This window comes from Felis catus, chromosome A1, assembly GCF_018350175.1.
Source record: "Felis catus isolate Fca126 chromosome A1, F.catus_Fca126_mat1.0, whole genome shotgun sequence".
NCBI classification, from domain to species: domain Eukaryota; kingdom Metazoa; phylum Chordata; class Mammalia; order Carnivora; family Felidae; genus Felis; species Felis catus.
Genome location: NC_058368.1, coordinates 97232889 through 97252876, shown reverse-complemented (window position 1 = coordinate 97252876; position 19988 = coordinate 97232889). Strand labels below are relative to the sequence as shown.

The 19988-nt window shown below is 40.1% G+C and overlaps 1 protein-coding gene across 5 annotated transcripts in view; it reads left to right on the top strand.

Annotated features, from left to right (window-relative positions):
- Positions 1-19988, top strand: part of DTWD2 (DTW domain containing 2) — a 462321-nt gene that overhangs the window by 111524 nt on the left and 330809 nt on the right. The window lies entirely within an intron of this gene.

The following is a 19988-nucleotide window of genomic DNA, read 5'->3' as shown; positions in this document are numbered from 1 at the left end:
CATACTGTTTTCTCCAGTTACTGCATCAGTTTCTGTTCCCACCAGGAATGCATGAGTGTTCCTTTTTCTCTACATCCTCACGAACACCTGTTGATTCTTGTGTGTTTTTTAAATGTTTTATTTATTTTAAGAGACAGAGAGAGAGACAGAGAGAGAGAGAGAGAGAGAGAGAGAGAGAGCGTGTGCACACGCATGAGTAGGGGAGGGAGAGAGGGAGAGAGAGGAGAGAGAGGGGAAGGAGGGACAGGGAGAGAGAGAGAGAGAGAGAGAGAGAGAGAGAGAGAGAGAGAGAGAGAGAGACAGAGGGAGGGAGAGAGAAAGAATGAATCCTAAGGAGGTTCTGTCATTTCAGGGTAGAGCCAAATGTGAGGCTCGATTTCATCAACAGTGAGATCATGACCTGAGCTGAAATCAAGAGTCAGACACTTAACCAACTGAGCCACATACACTCCAGACTCTTGAGTTTTTGACTTTAGCCATTCTGACAGGTGTGAGGTGATATCTCATTATGGTTTTCACTTGCCTTTCTTTGATGATGAGTGATTTTGAGCATCTTTTTGTGTGACTGGTGACCATATAGATATCTTCTTTGGGTAAATGTCTGTTCCTATCTTCCGCCCATTTTTTAATTGGATTATTTCTTGGTGTTGAGTTGTATAAATTCTTTATATGTTTTGGATACTAACCTCCTAAGGGATTTTTTAAAAAGGCATTATTTTTTTTTAAAGAAATCTCTACACCCAGTGTGGTGGGGCTTGAACTCACAACCCTGAGATCAAGAGTTGTGTGCTTTACCAACTGAGCCAGCCAGGCACCCAAGGAATTTTTCAGAAAACTAATAGTTCATAGGGATTAAAGGAGAAGAATTTTTAAAGACATATGGGTTATTAACGATAGCTATCTTGGTAGACTGGTAGACTTGTTTGAAGGAAAAAGAGACAATTTTTATCTAATTGCATTTTTTATAGTGAGGAAAGTGGCAAAGTTCTCAAGGAGGCATGAAGAGGGATACTGAGATGTATGTATGGAGAGAGAAGACACAAAATATTTATCTAGAGAGTGGATTTACCAGAGGAGGCAGTAGGATTGTTTGGCATTGTGGTGTGCCCCTTTCAGATACGTGAGTATGAATTTGAAGTAGATCTGGTCAGGATGGTTATGTGATTTATGTATGTGTGCACGTGCCATGTTCTGCTGTGGCATGTAGTTCCCGAGTAAGCACCCCATTGGATTGGGGTGTTGTTAGATAAGCACAGGGGAAGGAGACAAAGTAAGGTAGTGTGTCAAAATGCTAGACCATAGATTCTAGGCTGGATAAGGAAGGAAGAAGAACATCTGGACCATGGATACTGAAACACTGGTGTGGTCATTGATTGGAGGTCTTAATGAGGTAAAGAATCAAGAAGCTATAGAATTGGATGGAAAACTTTTTGGATATGGACGTTTCCAAGGATAAAACTAGTGGTGGAATGTAGGTATTGAATTCATCAATGAGTGAGGGGAAGTGAGTGGAGGTTAATAGATGATGTCAATGAGGAGGCTAAGAGGTAATAAAGTCAAATAATACATTGCAGATGGGTAGAGGTTTTTAATGAAAAAGGAGGAGGGAGCAAGAGAGTTGGATGGAAAGTGATAGTGGCCATCAAAGAGGAAACTGTGACAGGAAAAGCAGCCTCCCCTTGAGAGGGCTACCATTGAAGCAGTGTCCCAAAGGGACAGCAGGTTGTAGTTATGGTGAGGGAAACCTTCAGAAGGTGGGAGAGTTAATGTATAATTGGGTTGATCATCTAATTTATTATATAAATGAAGATCATTCCATCTGTTGGACGGGATACTGGAAAAACAGTAAAGAGACACAGTAATGTGCAAAGTGTAACACAGTCACCCTGTTGATGACTGACCATGAATTTTAAAAGAGTGCAAGGGTTTGTTCATTGTGTGTGTGTGTGCTTTCCACACTGCCAAGCAATTAAGTCAGTTCTCTGTGGACACTGATCTGGTGTTCCACCAAATTTAACTCAGTTTTGATACTACCTGGAGTTGGTGTAACGTGATCCCACACATTAAGGTCTCAGTCCTACAGGACCTCCCCCTGTACCCGCTGCCTCAGACACCAATCTCAAGTCCAAGTTGCCACCTGTGCTTCTGACCAACCAGCTGTAGATTGGAATTTCCAACGATCCTTTCCTTAGGTTTGATTCATTTCCTAGAGCTGCTCACAGAACTCAGAGAAACATTTTACTTACTAGATTACCACCTAGATGGAAGAGATGCATAGGGCAGGGTATGTGACAAAGGGCTCGAAGCTTCCTTACTCTCTGAGTGCACCACTCTCCCTGTATCTCCAAACTTGGGAGCTCTCTGAACCCTGTCCTTTTGGATTTTTATGGAGACTTCATTACATAGGTATGATTGATGAATTCAGTGGTGATTGGTTATTGATGTAACTTCCATCCCTTCTCCCTTCTCTGGTCTTTTTCTGGCTTATTTCACATAGCCTAATGTTCTCTGGGTTTATTCATGTTGTTTGTAAATGGCAGGATTTCCTTTTTTATGACTAAGTTATATTTCATTGCAGGTATATATATGTATACATACACATAAGGACACATGTACACGTATGGACACATGTATATGTATACATACACACACATACCACATTTGCTTTATCTAGGTTGTTTCCATATCTTGGCTGTTGTGAATAATGCTGCAGTGACATGGGGTGCAGCTATCTCTTTGACATTCCAATTTTAATTCTTTGGATATATACGCAGGAGTGGGATTGCTGGGTCATGTGTTAGTTTTTTTGAGGAACTTCCATACTGTTTTCTATAATGGCTGTACCATTTTACATTCCTACCTACTGTGTAGAAGGGTTCCCTTTCCTCAACATCCTCAACAACACTTCTCTCTTGTCCCCTTGATGATAGCCATTCTAGTAAGTGTGACATGGTATTTCATTGTGGCTTTGATGTGCATTTCCTTAACCATTAGTGATCACTAGTAAAGCTAGACCCAACTGTATGCATTTTATAAGAAGCACCAGTCATGACAAAGACAAGGTTAACATTAAAAGGATGGGAAAAGATATACCATGCAGACCTTGACTTTCTTCATTTTTTAATTCACCTTATCTTTCATTCAACAAATACACAGTTATCACCTAGTTGGTGTCAGGCACTGTCTTAAGTATATTGATGCACATAAAAAAATCTAACTATTTGAGGGGCACCTGGGTGGCGCAGTCGGTTAAGTGTCCGACTTCAGCCAGGTCACGATCTCGCGGTCCGGGAGTTCGAGCCCCGCGTCAGGCTCTGGGCTGATGGCTCAGAGCCTGGAGCCTGTTTCCGATTCTGTGTCTCCCTCTCTCTCTGCCCCTCCCCCGTTCATGCTCTGTCTCTCTCTGTCCCCAAAATAAATAAACGTTGAAAAAAAAATTTAAGAAAGGTAAATGTTTAAAAAAAAAAATCTAACTATTTGAGTTTTCCAATATTTTGGATTTTAGATGGGAAAATTTGATACTGATAGGACATTTATAGGATCTAAATGCTTGTTTCTAAAAAAACAAGTCTTGTACTTAAAAAAGCCAGCTTGTACACCAGTTCATTCTCCAGTTAATTCTCTTTTTATAGTTATAAATGTCTACTGGACCAAAAAACCCCAGAATACTCTTAATCACAGTGGTGGGCATCAGTAGTTTTTAGTAAATTCTTTAATCCTGTCTGGATCTTTATAAGGAAGGCTACCACAATAGTAATATTTTAAATACCTTGTTTGATTAAAATATTTGCTTCAATTCTTGTGATCTGGTTGTTAATTCTTTAATTTATCATTTTAGAAACCATATCACATCCACTTCCTCTTTGAATGGGGAATAGAATCTGATTTTTCCTCCCGAGCCCAGGATGTTGCTCTCCACATGTGGTGCATCTCTGTCAGGAGTGAATAAAAGCTCCATTAGATGTTTCTTATAAAGAAAATTAATTTTCTTTTCTTAACGTCCTTCACTTTATTATCATCAGAGTAGAATTCAGAAAAAGGACTGTAATATATGTTGACAGGGCCTTCCTGTAGAGAGGCTGTTCCAGTTAACTTGCTGATTTCTACAGGAAAATGCCTTGCCTAGTGCATAATTCAGGGAAGATAGAAGCAAGGGATTGGACTGACCAATGATTTCAGTGAGGAAAACATGTTGGAACCAAAATATTCTATGTAAAATGTATGATGTTCTTAATGCTCACATTTAATATTTAATAGCTCCAGTCCTGCAGGGTAGTCTTTGAACTGCAAGTTCAGCTACCTGACTGGCATTTCTGTATGCCACAATTAGAGCTGTCAAAACAATCTCTTTTAAAATAGAATCAGAAGGAGCTTGAGTGCTTGTTATCTGGAGTTGTTGCAGCATTACTTGATGTGAATACAGAGTTTCCCCCAAAAGGTGAGGCTAGAAAAATATTTTCTGGTTAGAAGTACTTCTTCTATACATAACACACACCAAAGGAAGCGACACATCTTTCCAGGCTAATGGTGAGATCTTTTTCTTTAATTATTTAGATATTTATGAATAGGCAGGTGTAAAAAAATTTATGAAGAAACACATAGGCAAACATTTCTCAAATATATTGTTATAATATGGAAAAGAAAACAGGGCGATGTAGGAAGAATCCTAAAATAATTGTTCAGTAATGAGCATCATATGTCTAACAGAAATGCTTTTAATCTTTTATATTAGACTGCATAGAGTAAGTAAGCGAAGTTAGGTAAGAAATGGCTCATCTCTGATCTCTTCTTTCTGCAAAACATTTTCTCAAATGATTAAAATATGAATCTAGGTTTCCTAATTCACAAATGCAATTCTTATTGTGACTAGCTAGGATCTCCCCAATCAACCATACAAAATTGCAGTATTTCAGACGATACACTTCTTGCATCAGCTTCCTGTTCCTCTTTGAACTTATTTGCCCATGTATTTGAAAAAAATGCAGAAAAGTTCTCTCTCTCCTTCTCTCTTTTTTATTCTGAGAGTGACTTTGCCTCGTTGCATTATAAGCCAGGCTTATGATTGTCAGACTTTAAAATTCCCAGTAGAAATTCTGCAACAGATTCCATGTCATCACCTCAAACGTCATGTCAACGGTGGATCTTCTCCCATTAAGGAGGAAATGAATGACAAAACCTATGTTATAATATTGGGAATTGTGCTCTCAGAGTGTTGGACTTGCTCAAGAGTCAGGATGCACAAAGTGAAACAGTGCTCCCTGCATTATGTGGAATTTAAGAATGTGTGTGCTGCCTTTTGAAGGAGAAAGGCTAAATTTGTTATTTAAGGGTTTTTTGCTTAAAGCCTTACTGTCCACTCCCCAGTTACTCCCCCTTGGCTTTATACTGTGACCATTTCCAGCCGAGTGCCAAAGATGGACCGGCTAATAGTTGGCCATTGGGTTAGGATACAAGGGTCAACCCCGCCTGAGGAGAGCTGTTAGAGTGAAGCTCTCAGGACTAGGAGAGGAGGAGCCCTTAAGAGCATCTGACAGGTACATTAACGGTTACAGCACACAAAGGAAGCCCTGTGGAGCCCGGAGCAGGCCGACTCATACGCACATCCTCCTCACACACAAAGTGTGCTCTGGATGTGGAGACGCTGCCTGGGGTCACAACAGTCCTGTGGGCTGTATCAGGGTTGTCTTTCTAGATGGGTTTTTTTCCTTATTGTGTCTCCGGAGCTCCTGATGTGAGAGAGATGTGCTCTCTCAAAAAGGCCAAACACACGTGGTGAAGAAAATAAAAATAGATATTCCCTAATGTATAAAGACCCTCATAGACTGGAGGTAGGAGCGAAGCAGGGAATGGAAGGTAGTTCAGAGGAGGGAGAGTTTAAGCCCTCGAAATGGTATCCTCGTAGCCGTCAGTCTTGAGAATATTAAGCCCCTCCCTGGGTCACACAGATTCTTTTATGTATTAATTACTCATGATAGAAAAGTTTTTTAAAATTATTGATGTGATGTCTTTAAAAACGCCTCCCTATATATACACCCCAAGGTCCCCATCATAATAATCAGGTCAGGAGGTTACATATATATTCTTCAATATTTTTAGAAATGTTTCTGGAATATTCTTAAAGATGAGAAAATTATTTCTTGATTTATTAAGGTACCCCAAAATTTTAGCTCAGAATAGTAGAAAATGGAACTCAACCTACTTTTACTGTGAAACTACAGTGAGTAAATTATAGTTTGTTGCTTTTGAGTTAAAAAGAAAACCCAAGTACTTCACCATTTCTATACATCAAGCCTAATTGCCCATGTAGCGTGAACTCCTCATGAAGGATTCCAGCGATTTGAAAAAGCCAACATTTACATTACTTATGAGTCAGGCACTTCAACTTTGTAAGGCTTCAGAGAATTGGGGATTTATTCTGATGTGTTTGATTACTAACCTTTAATATTTTCTGTAACATTCAGTTTTTTTTGGCCAGAAAAAAAAATCAAGTCTTCATGTTTTGCTCAACGTCTGTGACAAAATAATTGCTAAACCTTTTTTATGTTAATTTTATTTCACAGTTATCTTTCCTTTTCATCTAAATTCAACTCCTCAATAATGCACTCTGTCTTAATGAACTCAGTAAGTCTTACCTTTTCAGCATTTTCATGAGTCCTGCAGGTAATTAGACAACTTACCATTTCATTTATAATTGTGGTTATCTTTTCTTCTTACTTGAAAACTTCAGAAGAGCCCAGAGACCTCTCTCTCCCTTACCAAAGAAAGGTGAAACTTTTAACAGGTCAAAATATCTTTCTAGAAAAACTTACTCTTTTTTGACCAGTATTATAACCAGCTACTTTTCTGCTGACTTGAGACAGCAGGAATGTATAAAACAATAGCAAGACTCCACTAACTGGTCTTGGGTGATCTTGAAGGTTTAGCTGCAAATTGTAATGTTTCAACATTCCTTGCTTTTTTTTTTTTTTTTTTTTTAAGTTTATTTTGAGGGAGCGAGAGAGAGCAGAGGAGGGGCAGAGAGAGGAGAGAAAGGGACAATTCCAAGCAGGCTCTGCAGTGTCAGTGCAGAGCCTAATGCAGGGCTTGATCTAATGAACCATGAGATGATGGCCTGAGCCAAGGTCAAGAGTTGGATGCTCTTGACCTGCGCCCTCCAGGCGCCCCTCAACATTCTTTGGTGTGATTGTAACAGAAATGCTTATCTTCCCATTCTTACTTGTGAATCTGAGTTCACTTTCCTTCACTGGATCCTGTTCTGTCACTGATTACCAGAGTTCTGACCCAGGGAAGTTGCTAGTGATGCATTTGTGGCTAGATTTCTGCCTTCTCTATACCCCCATTTTACCTTCAGCCCTAGGGAGCTGGGCTTGACCATATTTAAACCTCAGAGACTCTCTTAATCCACCTTATCTGAAGCCTAGACCTTGCTTTCTCCCTAAAACCTCAGCTAGGTCCACTGAAACACCTCACAGGAGTGGCTGACCAGAGCACCCCCAGGCCTGTAATGATGTGTATTGGAGAAAACCTGGAGGAGGGGAGGAGCAGAAGGAGAAGTAAATTCCTCATTGTTCTTCATCTTCTGGAGCAGAGCACAGAAATGTAAGAGTACTGAGTGGCAGGCTCTGGGCTAGGAGCCTAGACAAGGGCACGTAGGAGTTCGTAGATAAATTATTGAGGGAAGAATCAGCCCTTCCCTCAGTGTGATCAGGAGCTGGGATCAAGCCGTTAGGGTTCCAGCTGTATATTGTGGTAAGATATACTCCAGCCTTGTTCCCTCCCCATAGCATTCTGTGCAGGTGTCTATAGAAGGCCAGACACCTTTCTATAAAGCCTGTCTGCGTTCTTAACCTAGTTCACCTTGATCTCTCACACACTGGGGATGCCATAGATAGATACAGTAGTCCTATCAAAGGTGGTCAATGGGGCACCATTTTGTGGGACTTCTTCTTTAGGTTTCGTCACAGATGCATTCAAGAGAATTGCTCCCTGATGGTAGAGGTGGAGGGGCTACGATGAATGATTTTTATATATGTTGATATGACAGACTGGTGGCTCATGAAATAACATGCTTTTTACAACCTGCACACTGTTTAATTAAAAAAAAAAAAGCTGCTAACATTTCACATGGGGAATCTTTTTAAAAAACCCAAATTTCTGGCTTCTTTAAAAAAATTGAAAGATTTCGCCTGATTGAGCCTATATTCCTTCACAGCAACAGTTGGATGGTCATTGTGGTCTGCCCTCTTTACGTAGGCTGGTGTCTACTTCTCCTTGGCCTATTGGTCACTTGTGTGACCTTACCTCTCTGGCTCCTGGTATCCTTTGAGCCTACAGATTTTGTTTTAAAATCCGCCGAGTACTTACATAGAACTCCTTATAGGCAAAGAGGATACCAAGAGAAGTGTTTTGATATTCCCAGTGGTATTGTTAGATTATTTATTATTGTATGTATAGCTGCTGACATATTGCCCTTACCATGTCTACCAAAACAGTACAGAAAATAGATTAACAGTCATAAGAGTATTGTTTCTAAGATTTTTTTTTTTTTTTTTTTTTTTTTTAGTATTCACTGTGGGCATGGAAGGTTGCTAGATGTGTTAGTGTAAGTTTGTGGTAGAAAAAAACTTCTGTTTCAATATGAACGGAGTTGCTTATCTCAGAATCTTTGCTCCTGGGAGCCAAGGCAGGGCCATTGTGGACATAGTCTGTTGCTTCTGTCTGTACTTGAAACGTTTTACACAGTTTTGATTCCAACTAGAGTCCTTGTGGAAAAATTTCATTGTATAAGAATGATGAACAGAGTGCCCCGAAGGAAGAGTGTCTGTCTCGAAGAGACACCAAGGAACGTATAGTAACCTGGTTAAGAATAAACAAACCCTTTAAGGGTTCATGAGTTGTATCATAAGGGACAACGGAAAGAAGCAGTAGAATGGAGGAGGCCTCCAAAGCCCTGGATCGGACTCACCTCAGATTCAGAAGCTTCTCACTTTGGGTTGTTCTTTACACCTTCCTAGAATTGTTTACATCTGGGTGAGAGTAGGGCTAATGAAGATGCATGCCAGAGACAAAAGCAAAAGTGGTTATGTTTCTGTTGCTTTCCTGTAAATCTGCAAAGGTTTCATGTGAGATCTCGATGCTTTATTTTTATTTTTACTCCTATATTCAGACAAGGTGTTAAAAGCAGATGCTACAGAGTAAGCATGTGAACTATTCTACATTAGAAGTATTGTAATTCTGGAAGATGAATGTAAGAGAGTTGAAGTGGTTAGTTTCTCTGGAGAGAATCAAGAGTAGGGGGTTTGTGGTGCAGTGTTTTGAGGGAGGGAGAATATGGGGGAAGGAAAGGTTGGGAGAGAAGAGGAACAGGAACAGGAGGAGAGGGGAGGGCAGGAAGGGAGAGAATGGGTGTGTGTGTGTGTGTGTGTGTGTGTGTGTGTGTGTGTGTGTGTGTGTTTGAGTGTGAAGGATTTCAGAGAAGAATTCAGACTGAATTGGAAATAACTCCTGTTGCCTGTGAGTTGTAGCTGAGTATAGTTGAAATGCCAAAAGCCTTCTCCCGTCTCCTTTTCTGCACATCTGCTGTCCTGGCTGCTGCTGACATTTCCATTTGTTCTTTTCTGTTCTTTTCTTTTTTCTTTTTTAAATTTTTTTAGTCTTTCATGGAATTTCGAGGTAGAGTTAATTGATCAGATCAGTAAGAATCACTCAAAAGATGGGCCAAGTAACAGTTTCGTTGACTTTTTGAAACTGTTTATCTAAATTTGAAGTAGCGTCTAACAGGCAAGCAGGGCAGAGCTGCTGACAGATTGTAGAGCTTTCATTTCCAAGGCTATCTGTTTATTTCAGAGAAGTCTGCAAACACTGCACAGAAGTACCCATTTCCTTTTTGGTTGCAACTTCTACCAAACCGTTAAGTTGCACTATGTTTTAGAATCACTTGTCATTCATGATGATCTCAAAGGGATAGAAGTTGAGCTCTTAAATATGCAGACTTTATAAAATAGTTTTATAGGATTATATTTTTGCAAACCCCCCCCCCCCCATTTGAAGATATAAAAATGTACTGATGAGCTTATTTGGTTAGTTACAAAACGATCTAAAATAATGACAACACATGAATGATAAATAGTGTAATACAATGTGTCACCATGGTCCTTGTATTTTATACTAAATGTTAAGGGGGTTCGAGAGTTGGTTAGAATGTTTAAAAGCTGATGTTTAATTGAGATCGTTGTTCATCTAAATGTGGTTGCTTAAAGGGAAATAATAATGAAACAGAGGAAACCTTCTAGGTGCTAGATCTTTGTGTGTGTGTGTGTGTGTGTGTGTGTGTGTGTGTGTGTGTGCGCGCGCGCGCTACATCATCTTAATGGAACCCTGAAGCCTGAGAGGTGAATCATCTAATGTTTTGGTCAAAGGAATGCTTTTGAAACCCTATAACTGATATAGAAATCATTATGGTTATGAGCCCATATTCTATTATAAGGACACATTTTCTTTTTTCTTTTTTTAATGTTTATTTATTTTTTGAGAGAGAGAGAAAGAGAGACAGAGCATGAGCAGGGCAGAGGCGGAGAGAGAGACACACACACAGAATCTGAAGCAGGCTCCAGTTTCTGAACTGTCAGCTTAGAGCCTGACACGGGGCTCGAACCCACTGACTGTGAGATCATGACCTGAGCTGAAGTCAGACATTTAACTGACTGAACCACCCAGGCACCCCAATAAGTACCCGTTTTCTAAACCAGCTTCTGGTGTAATGATGTAATCTCATTAACCCATGCATCCTCTATTGTCACACTGTAAATATTCTTCTTCTATTTATTTATTTATTTATTTTAGAGAGAGAGCATGAGGTTGGAGGGAGAGGGGCACAGGGAGAGATTGAATTTTTGTTTTAAGTTTATTTATTTGAGAAGGACAGAGACAGCATGAGTGGGGGAAGGACAGAGAGAGAAGGAGAGAGAATCCCAAGCAGGCTCTCTGTGCCCCCCCCCCCCCCCCCGCCATGTGGGGCTCGAACTCATAAAACAGTGAGATCATGACCTGAGCTGAAACCAAGAGTCAGATGCTTAACTGACTGAGCCACCCAGGCACCCTAAGAGAGAGAGAGAATCTTAAGTAGGCTCCATGCTCAGTGTGAAGCCTGATGAGGGGCTTGATCCCATGACCCTGGGTGGAAATCAAGAGTGGATGCTCAACCGACTGAGCCACCCACATGCCCCAAATACTATTAAATGAATGACAAGAACAATAAGTGATTTATTTAGATGCTAAGGTTCTGGTTCAGTGGGATGGTCTTTAATAATTCAGAGAAATTTACAATTTAAACTGTGTTAGTGGATGCCCAAAACTCTGACTTATGTAACCAAAAATTTTGTATGATTAAGAAGACAAGGGGTGCTTGGGTGGCTCAGTTGTTAAGCATCTGGCCAGCTCAGGTCATCATCTCACGGTTTGTGAGTTCAGGTCCCAGTTGGGTGAGCCCAAGCCCCACTTCCGGTGATCAGTAGCCCCACATTGGGTGAGCCCTGCTTCCTTCTCTCTCTCTCTCTCTTTCTGCCCCTTGTGGGATTTTCTCTCTCTGCACCTCGCTCACTTGTGCCCTTGCTTTCTCTCTCAAAAAAAAAAAAAAAACAACCCAATTTAAAAGCCCTGTGGAAGCCTGATTTTTCTGAAAGGAGTCCTGATCAGAGAAGGAAAGGAGACTTTGAGGAAGCCACGCTACATACTTCCCCTTTCCCACCTGGTATTTTTTTTTAATTTTGTTACAAAAAATTGTTTTTTTAATGTTTATTTAAAAAAATTTTTTTTATTTTTATTTTTGACAGAGACAGAGCATGAGCGGGGGAGGGGCAGAGAGAGAGGGAGACACAGAATCTGAAGCAGGCTCCAGGCTCTGAGCTGTCAGCACAGAGCCTGACTTGGGGCTCGAACTCACAGACTATGAGATCATGACCTGAGCCGAAGTTGGACGCTCAACCAACTGAGCCACCCAGGTGCCCCAATGTTTATTTATTTTTGAGAGAGACAGAGACAGAATGCAAGTGGAAGTGGGTTAGGGGCAGAGAGAGAGGGAGGCACAGAATCGGATGTGGGGCTGGTACTCACGAGCCATGAGATCATGACCTGAGCCGAAGTCGGACACTCAACCCACTGAGCCACCCAGACGCTCCTCCCACCTGGTATTTTTATTTGGGTGCAATCAGATGAATATCATCATCAAAGCAAGTCCCAAAAGAATGGGGTAAGACTATAGGCAATGAGAGGAAGTCGTCAGTCATTGTGCCTAATAGAATACATGTGGAGGGGAGGCAGTGCCTGTTTTGCTCAGCCTGCTTTGTTTGTAATAGGGCTTTTACGATTGATGTCAAATCACAGAACTTTTCGAATGCTGGTTTCTGGAGCTTCCTTCTCCCGGTGCACTCCTCTCGAGAACTTCTGCTCACTCAGCGGTTGTGGAGTGCCCGAGAGCAGAGGCCAGTAAAACTACTGCTCAAGGGCCCCACCAGGCCTCCCACCTGGTTCTGTAAGGCCCTGGAATTAAGGAATGGTTTTTACATTTTAAGTGGTTGGGGAAAAAACTCAAAAGAGGAAGAATATTCAGTAACATGTCACAATCGTATAAAATCCAAATTTCAGTGTTGACAACCACTTTTTTTATTGGCACATAGCCACATTCATTCATTTACATACTGTCTGTGCCTGCTTTTGTGCTACGACCGTGGAGATGAGTACGCTCACAGTAGAGACTGAATGGTTGGTGAAGCCTAAAATACTAACCACCTGGCACTGCACAGAAAAGGTGTGCCAACCCCTACCCTTAAAGCATGGGACTCAGGAAGAACACCTTGAGGTTCCTTCTCAAAATCTGGGCACCAATGATATAAAGTCACTTGTGGCAGTTGTCAAAATGCAGATTTCCCTGTCCTGATGTCATACTTTGTACTAATCAGAAATCCACAGAGCCATGCGGACTCTGGAGTCTACATTTTTTTAATGTTTGTTTTTAAGAGAGAGAGTGGGGGCAGGGGCAGACAGAGGGAGACACAGAATCCAAAGCAGGCCCTGAGTTGTCAGCACAGAGCCCCGTGCAGGGCTCGAAGTCATGAACTGTGAGAGCATGACGTGAGCTGAAGCTGGATACTCAACCGACTGAGCCACCCAGGCGCCCCTGGAAAATACGTTTTTTTCTTTTTCTAATAGATAATATAATGTAATATTTTATTATTTTAATTTGCATTTCACCAAAATTGTATAACATTGAACATCTTTTCATATGCTATTTGCCACATTTATGTTGTCTTTGGTAAGGTATCTGGTTCAAATCTTTTGCTTATTTTTATGTTTTAATTTTTATTTTTTTTTCAATATATGAAATTTATTGTCAAATTGGTTTCCATACACACCCAGTGTTCGTCCCAAAAGGTGCCCTCCTCAATACCCATCACCCACCCTCCCCTCCCTCCCACTCCTCATCAACCCTCAGTTTGTTCTCAGTTTTTAAGAGTCTCTTATGCTTTGGCTCTCTCCCACTCTAACCTCTTTTTTTTTTTTCCTTCCCCTCCCCCATGGGTTTCTGTTAAGTTTCTCAGGATCCACATAAGAGTGAGACCATATGGTATCTGTCTTTCTCTGTATGGCTTATTTCACTTAGCATCACACTCTCCAGTTCCATCCACGTTGCTACAAAGGGCCATATTTCGTTCTTTCTCATTGCCACGTAGTACTCCATTGTGTATATAAACCACAATTTCTTTATCCATTTATCAGTTGATGGACATTTAGGCTCTTTCCATAATTTGGCTATTGTTGAGAGTGCTGCTATAAACATTGAGGTACAAGTGCCCCTATGCATCAGTGGAAAATACATTTTTAACTTGTGTTCTGAGTGGTTTTTCCGAGCACTTTGGAATCAGAATGATTGCTTTGTATGGGGAAATGAAAGTGGGTTTCTGGATGCCTAGAACTGATTTAGTCTAGGCAGACCTTCTGGTTCTATCTGAAATGTCATTTATGGATTGAGATAGGCTGGAGGGTTCTCTCCGAATTCTACATTATTCTGTGTTTCCTCACTTGCAGAGCTCTTAGGAATTTTGCTATTGAAATAAGATCGTTTGTCTTATTGTACAAAATGATGGTCTCCAAGGGGACTGTGCATACGCAAAGTCCATAATCTTACTTCCAGGAAGAAAATATTAGAATAATTAATTTCCTCTGTAACTTATTTTTTTAATTTTTTAAAAAATATTTGTTTATTTTTGAGAGAGAGAGAGAGATACAGAGCATGAGCAGGGAAAGGGCAGAGAGAGAGATAGGTAGACACAGAATCCGAAGCAGGCTCCAGGCTTTGAGCTGTCAGCACAGAGCCTGATGTGGTGCTTGAACCACAAACTGTGAGATCATGACCTGAGCCGAAGTCAAATGCTCAACCAACAGAGCCACCCAGGCACCCCTGTAACTTACTTTTTATGTGAATGAAATACATAAAACTTAAAAATTAAAAAGTTTCTGATAGAAACATAGTGTTTTCAAGTTACACCCGTTGCCACTCTCATTCCTTTTCTCCAGGGGCTGTTTCCTTTGCCATTTACTTCCTTATCTCTGAATGGTGAGCCCAGACTGCTCTTTCTGTTTTTCACCTGTAGATGTTATCTGTTGACTTCTACTATGAAAGACAAGAATTTCGCATTCTGCTTACTCATGCTCTTGCCTTCCTTCCATTGTCCCAGTATGATTATATGTAAACGTTTTGTGTGATAGTCACTGTTTAGATTATTGTGGCAGTGGATTGTTTTCTAGATCTGCTGCCTGCCCTTCATCTTATCCTGGAATTACCTTTGCCTCTTTTTGTTGCTATATCTTAGACCTTCCTTTTTCTGACTTTTGTCTCTCATTTTGGTGGGTCCCCTTCTCCAATTGCTTCCTGATGGAAGGCACGGGGGGCGAAAAGCTTTTCAGGAACTTGCATGTCTGAAAATGTGAGTGATAGTTTTGATGAGTATACTACTGTGGTTAAGAAATATATGTGTGTGTGTGTGTGTGTGTGTGTGTGTGTATATATATATATATATATTTTTTTTTTTCCTCATTAAGGAATTGTTTCATCCACTTGTAACTTCCTGAGTTCCTATCAGGAAAGCTAATGCCATGTTGATTTCTGACCCTTTGTTTTTCTTCTGGAAACTTTTATAAATGTTCCTTTTCCCTCCAGGGATCTGAGATTTCAGGATGATATGCCTTTTTGTAGACACTCGTATCCTTCAGTTTTGAAGACTTTTTTTCTTGTATCATTTTTGTTTTAGTTCTCTCTCTTTATTCTCTGTTTTTGGAACTCTTATTCATTAGATATGGGAACTTCTATATTATTTTAATTTTCTATTTTTCCCCCTTTTTTCCATCTCTTTATTTTTAAATTCTACTTTCTGGTGTATTTTGTCACCTTTTTCTTATAGTCCTGTATGGAACTATTTTTTGGCTAACATTTTTGTCTTCAAGATATCTTTCTTTCTCACTTAATATTCTTTGCTTATAGCATACTATTCTTGTTTCATGGATGTAATATATTCCCTTAAACTCTGATTACTGTTTCATTTTTTTTTTTTTTTTGCGAGAGAGAGAGAGAGAGAGAGAGAGAGAGAGAGAGAGAGGAGGCACACAACTAGGGGAGGGGCAGAGGGGGGGCGCTGAGTATCTGAAGCAGGCTGTGTGCTGAGAGCAGATAGTGTGATGTGGGGCTTGAACTCATGAACCTGTGAGATCATGACTTGAGCTGAAGTTGGACACTTCAGTGACTGAGCCACCTAGGTGCCCTCCTCCCCACTCCTTGTATGGAATTTATTTTTTTCATTTTTTAAATGTTTATTTATTTTGGGGAGAGAGAGAGATAGAGCGTGAGCAGGGGAGGGGCAGAGAGAGAGGGAGACACAGAATCCGAAGCAGGCTCCAGGCTCTGAGCTGTCAGCACAGAACCTGATGTGGGGCTCGAACTCACGGAATGTGATATCATGACCTGAGCCCAAGTTGGACGCTTAACCGACTGAGCCACCCAGGTGCCCCAGGAACTATATTTTAGTTAACCTTTTAATCTCCAAGATATTTTTTTCTGTTTATATTCTTTGATTATAACTTATTATTTTTGTTTCAAGGGTATGATACATTCTCTTAAACTCTGATTACTGTTTACCTTTTGTTGTTGTTTGCCTTTTATTTATTTATATTTTAACCTGTGTTGTGTTCATTCTGAGTGCCTTGTTTTTCTGTTAGGTTTGATCTCTGTTTTTCTTGTCTGAGATCTTTCTGAAATTTCTGATGGTTTTTGTTCTTTGTTTATAGTCAGGAATGAGATACTAACAAGCTTAATGAAATTTCTGTGTGTATGATTGAGGTTTAATCAATCTGCTGGTGAGCTTCATAATGGGATAATAAGGCAATGGGCAGGTTTTTTCACTCTGGAATTGCCAAACAGTGTACCTATTCCATTTTTTTTTTCTTTAAAGCTTATTTATTTTTATTTTGAGAGAAAGCAAGTGAGGGAGAGGCAGAGAGAGGGAGAGAGAGAGTCCTAAGCAGGCTCCCCGCTGTGAGTACAGAGCAAGATGGGGGGCTCAATCCCAGGGAACTGTGACATCATGACCTGAGCACAGATGAAGAATCAGATGCTCAACCGACTGAACCATCCAGGCACCCCTCCTGTACCTTTTCTTCGAGCAGTTCTGTTTCTTCACAGGAACCTCCAGTTTCATGCATGGTTGGATCTTGATGTCTAGTATTCCAGTAGCTGAGTAAAGTCAAGGGTATGGAGTCTATATACAAAAAGTCTCCCCTTTTTGTATATAGAATTTAACTTAATCATCCCCAGTACAGTGCCTCACCCAACCACACAATACTTTCTAGAAAGTATTTTCTTTTGCTAGAATGTGTAGCTTGGGATGAGGCATGAGGGGAGTCATTTAGCTACATAGAGTGGCAATGTTTATTGTGTGGTATAGCACTCTTTATTTTTTCTAAATGATCTTATTAAAAGTTGACATTAACATAGGTCTTGTACAGTGGCAAAAACTATACATGTGTATAATTTATAATTTTTCAAGTTGTGAAGGTATGCTTAAAGACAGTTACTAATGGAGGTATTAGACAAAACACATATAGAAACTACTCATTTTAAGGATATATAGTGAAAGTTTTGAAAAATATTTGTGTATAAAGATAGAAATTAAATCAGAAGTGCTAAAAATTTTGCTAGAGCAAAACATAACAAAGTACAGTTATATGGCTTTGTTTGCACACAAAAACAAATGTGTGGGATTAATCACACGAATTTCTAAAAGTGTCATTGGGTGGAAACTTCAAGAATCATATTCAGCCCCAATTTATGGGAGAATTTTCTTACACTTAGAGCTATTCAAATATGAAATATGCTGCTTTGAGGTTTTATTTTTTACTTTAATAATTTGCTTTTTGCCTTTTTCCTTTCATCATGCATTATGCCCAATCTCCAGGGATAGTGTACGTGAGGTTTCTCTTTGGGGTGATTTATTAGTCTAGAAAAGTTCTCAAGTCCTTCCTAAGTCTAATATTCTATGATTTAAACTCAGATCTAAAGTTATAAAATACTGGAGTCAGTTTGGAATAAACAAAACAGAATTCAGAATAACAGTTATATGTTTAGTGTATTTTGTGGTTATAACTTCATCTTTACTGTTTATAGCTGCAAGTTTATCTGACCCACGTGACTTACAGAAGGTGTTCCTCAGTGGAGCTTACCCAGAGCCCCTTGACACTTTCACAGCAAAGGCTTGTGTTGGTGGAAAAGGCATCCGTCCATTTCACTGGGCTCTTTTTCATGTGGAACGAAAGTAATTAGATGTCTGGCTTTAGTAGTATAGTATTAACTCTTATCTGGAGGACACCTAAGGTTTATATAATACCCAGGCATCAGTCAATTAGACCAAGAAAAAACAAGTCAATTTTATGAGTCTACATGAGTCAGGCATTTGATTATCCTGAGAAAACAGGGGTCTGGCTCCTTTCACTGAAGCTTTCCTTCTGCAATCGATTAACTGCTGACTCTTGTTCTATTGACCCTCACTAATTTTGTGGCATGGGCTGTCATTCCTTATCTGGAGTGCAAGGGAGACTCCTCTGTAAATATCAACAGCTGATGAGGTTAAGGGGGGCTTCTTCTATTCTGCAGCCAGGGTTCACGATCTGTGTTGATGTGGAGGACTGGGTCTGGAGCTTGCTGCCTAGTCCATTTTCCAAGACCAAATTACAAGTTATAGCTCTCTCTTTTCTACACCCAACAAATTGTTGGATGGCCAACACCAGTATAGGTTATTTACAAATTAAGATTTGATTTCATCTTGACTTTGTTCTTTCATTTTTTATATGATATTCTCACCAATGTAAAATCCTGCCTTTATGTGAAAATGGAATTTAGTGACTCGATAAATAAATTACTCTTGCCAGCTAAGGATTAGCTGGTGCTGTTTCATTCTCCACTCTATTTCTTCATATCAAAAAATTTAGTGGCTTGTTTGGTGGTTTGCAATCCGTTAATTAGTATAAACAATTAGTACATTCACAGAAAATATGCTGCTGGTTTTATGTTACTTGTTGGCTTTCACTCAGATCCCTATATCCATTCCTCAGATCATCTAAAAATTTGTTTGTTGGGTTAAGTCATATCTTATTCCTATTGATAACTTTAAGAAAATGTTTCTAAGATCTAGCTGAATTATATGGTAAGACACAGAATGATGAATCCTTTGGAATGAACTAGTTGCCGAAAAAGGTGTCCAAAGAGGGATGTGTTCCAATACTGCAGCATACTGCTCCCCACCTGGATACTTTACCTCTAAGGTCAAGCTGAAATATGACATTTATAAACCAGGATGCGTTTAGATCCAAATACATGGACATTCTAGGAAGGCAGAGTGGTGTAAGCTTAAGAGCATACTCACTTCTATCCTTACTTTCCCACATCATGTCTGTAAAATGGAGATACTGAGAATTTATGTAGTCCTTGTCAGAGTCTGAAGAACTTTAATTCTGCTTTTCTCTTGCTTGCCCTTGTATTGGAGAAAATCATGTGCAGGTTCCTGAACATCCTCTTTTGTTTCTCATCTGTACACCATCGTTGTTTCCTCCAGCCTGTAGAATCTTTTTCTTCATAGTCTGCCTGGTCGTGTTTTTTAAGGCAGAGTTCATGTGAAATTTCTGACTAACCAAAGTAGAGTAGAGAACCCCTTCCTTTGTGCCTCCACCTATCAAATATTACAGCCATTGTCACACTGTATAGGTTTTGTGTTTGTTTTGTTTTTGTTTTTGTTTTTGCTTTTGTTTTTCAATTAACACATGAATCTCTCCTTTAGGGCCGTAGGATACTACTCTAAGTGCTCAGTAAATGTTGAAGGAATGCTGTTTTTTATGCCTAGAATGTGCTGGACCAGTTGTCAGTTGCTGTGTAACACATTCCCTAGATTGATGGATGAAGGCAACACTGATTTATCTGCACGGTTTTTCTGTTGGTCTTACTTATGTTTTACCTGTGACTGTGGTCGTTTGGCAACTTGACTGGGGTTAGGGGCTCCACTATTGCCTTACGCATGTGTCTGGGGCCTTAGTTGGATTAGTTGGGATCACTGATCTCTCTCTTTGTGATCTTTTTTTTTTTTTTTTGAGTTTATTTATTTAGAGAGTGTGTACACAAACAGGGGAGGGGCAGAGGGAGAGGGAGAAAGAATCGTAATCAGGCTCTGTGCTGTCACTGCAGAGCCTGATGTGGGGCTTGAACTTATGAACCACAAGATCATGACCTGAGTGGAGATTAAGAGGACTCTTAACTGACTGAGCCACCCAGGCGCCCCTCTGTTTGTGATGTTTCATTTGAACTTCTTGTGTGAGGGTGGGCAAGTCCTAATGGGCAGGTGCCTGGAGAGCCTCCCCGGTGTCCTATTTGCTGATATTCCCTTGGCCCAAGCAGG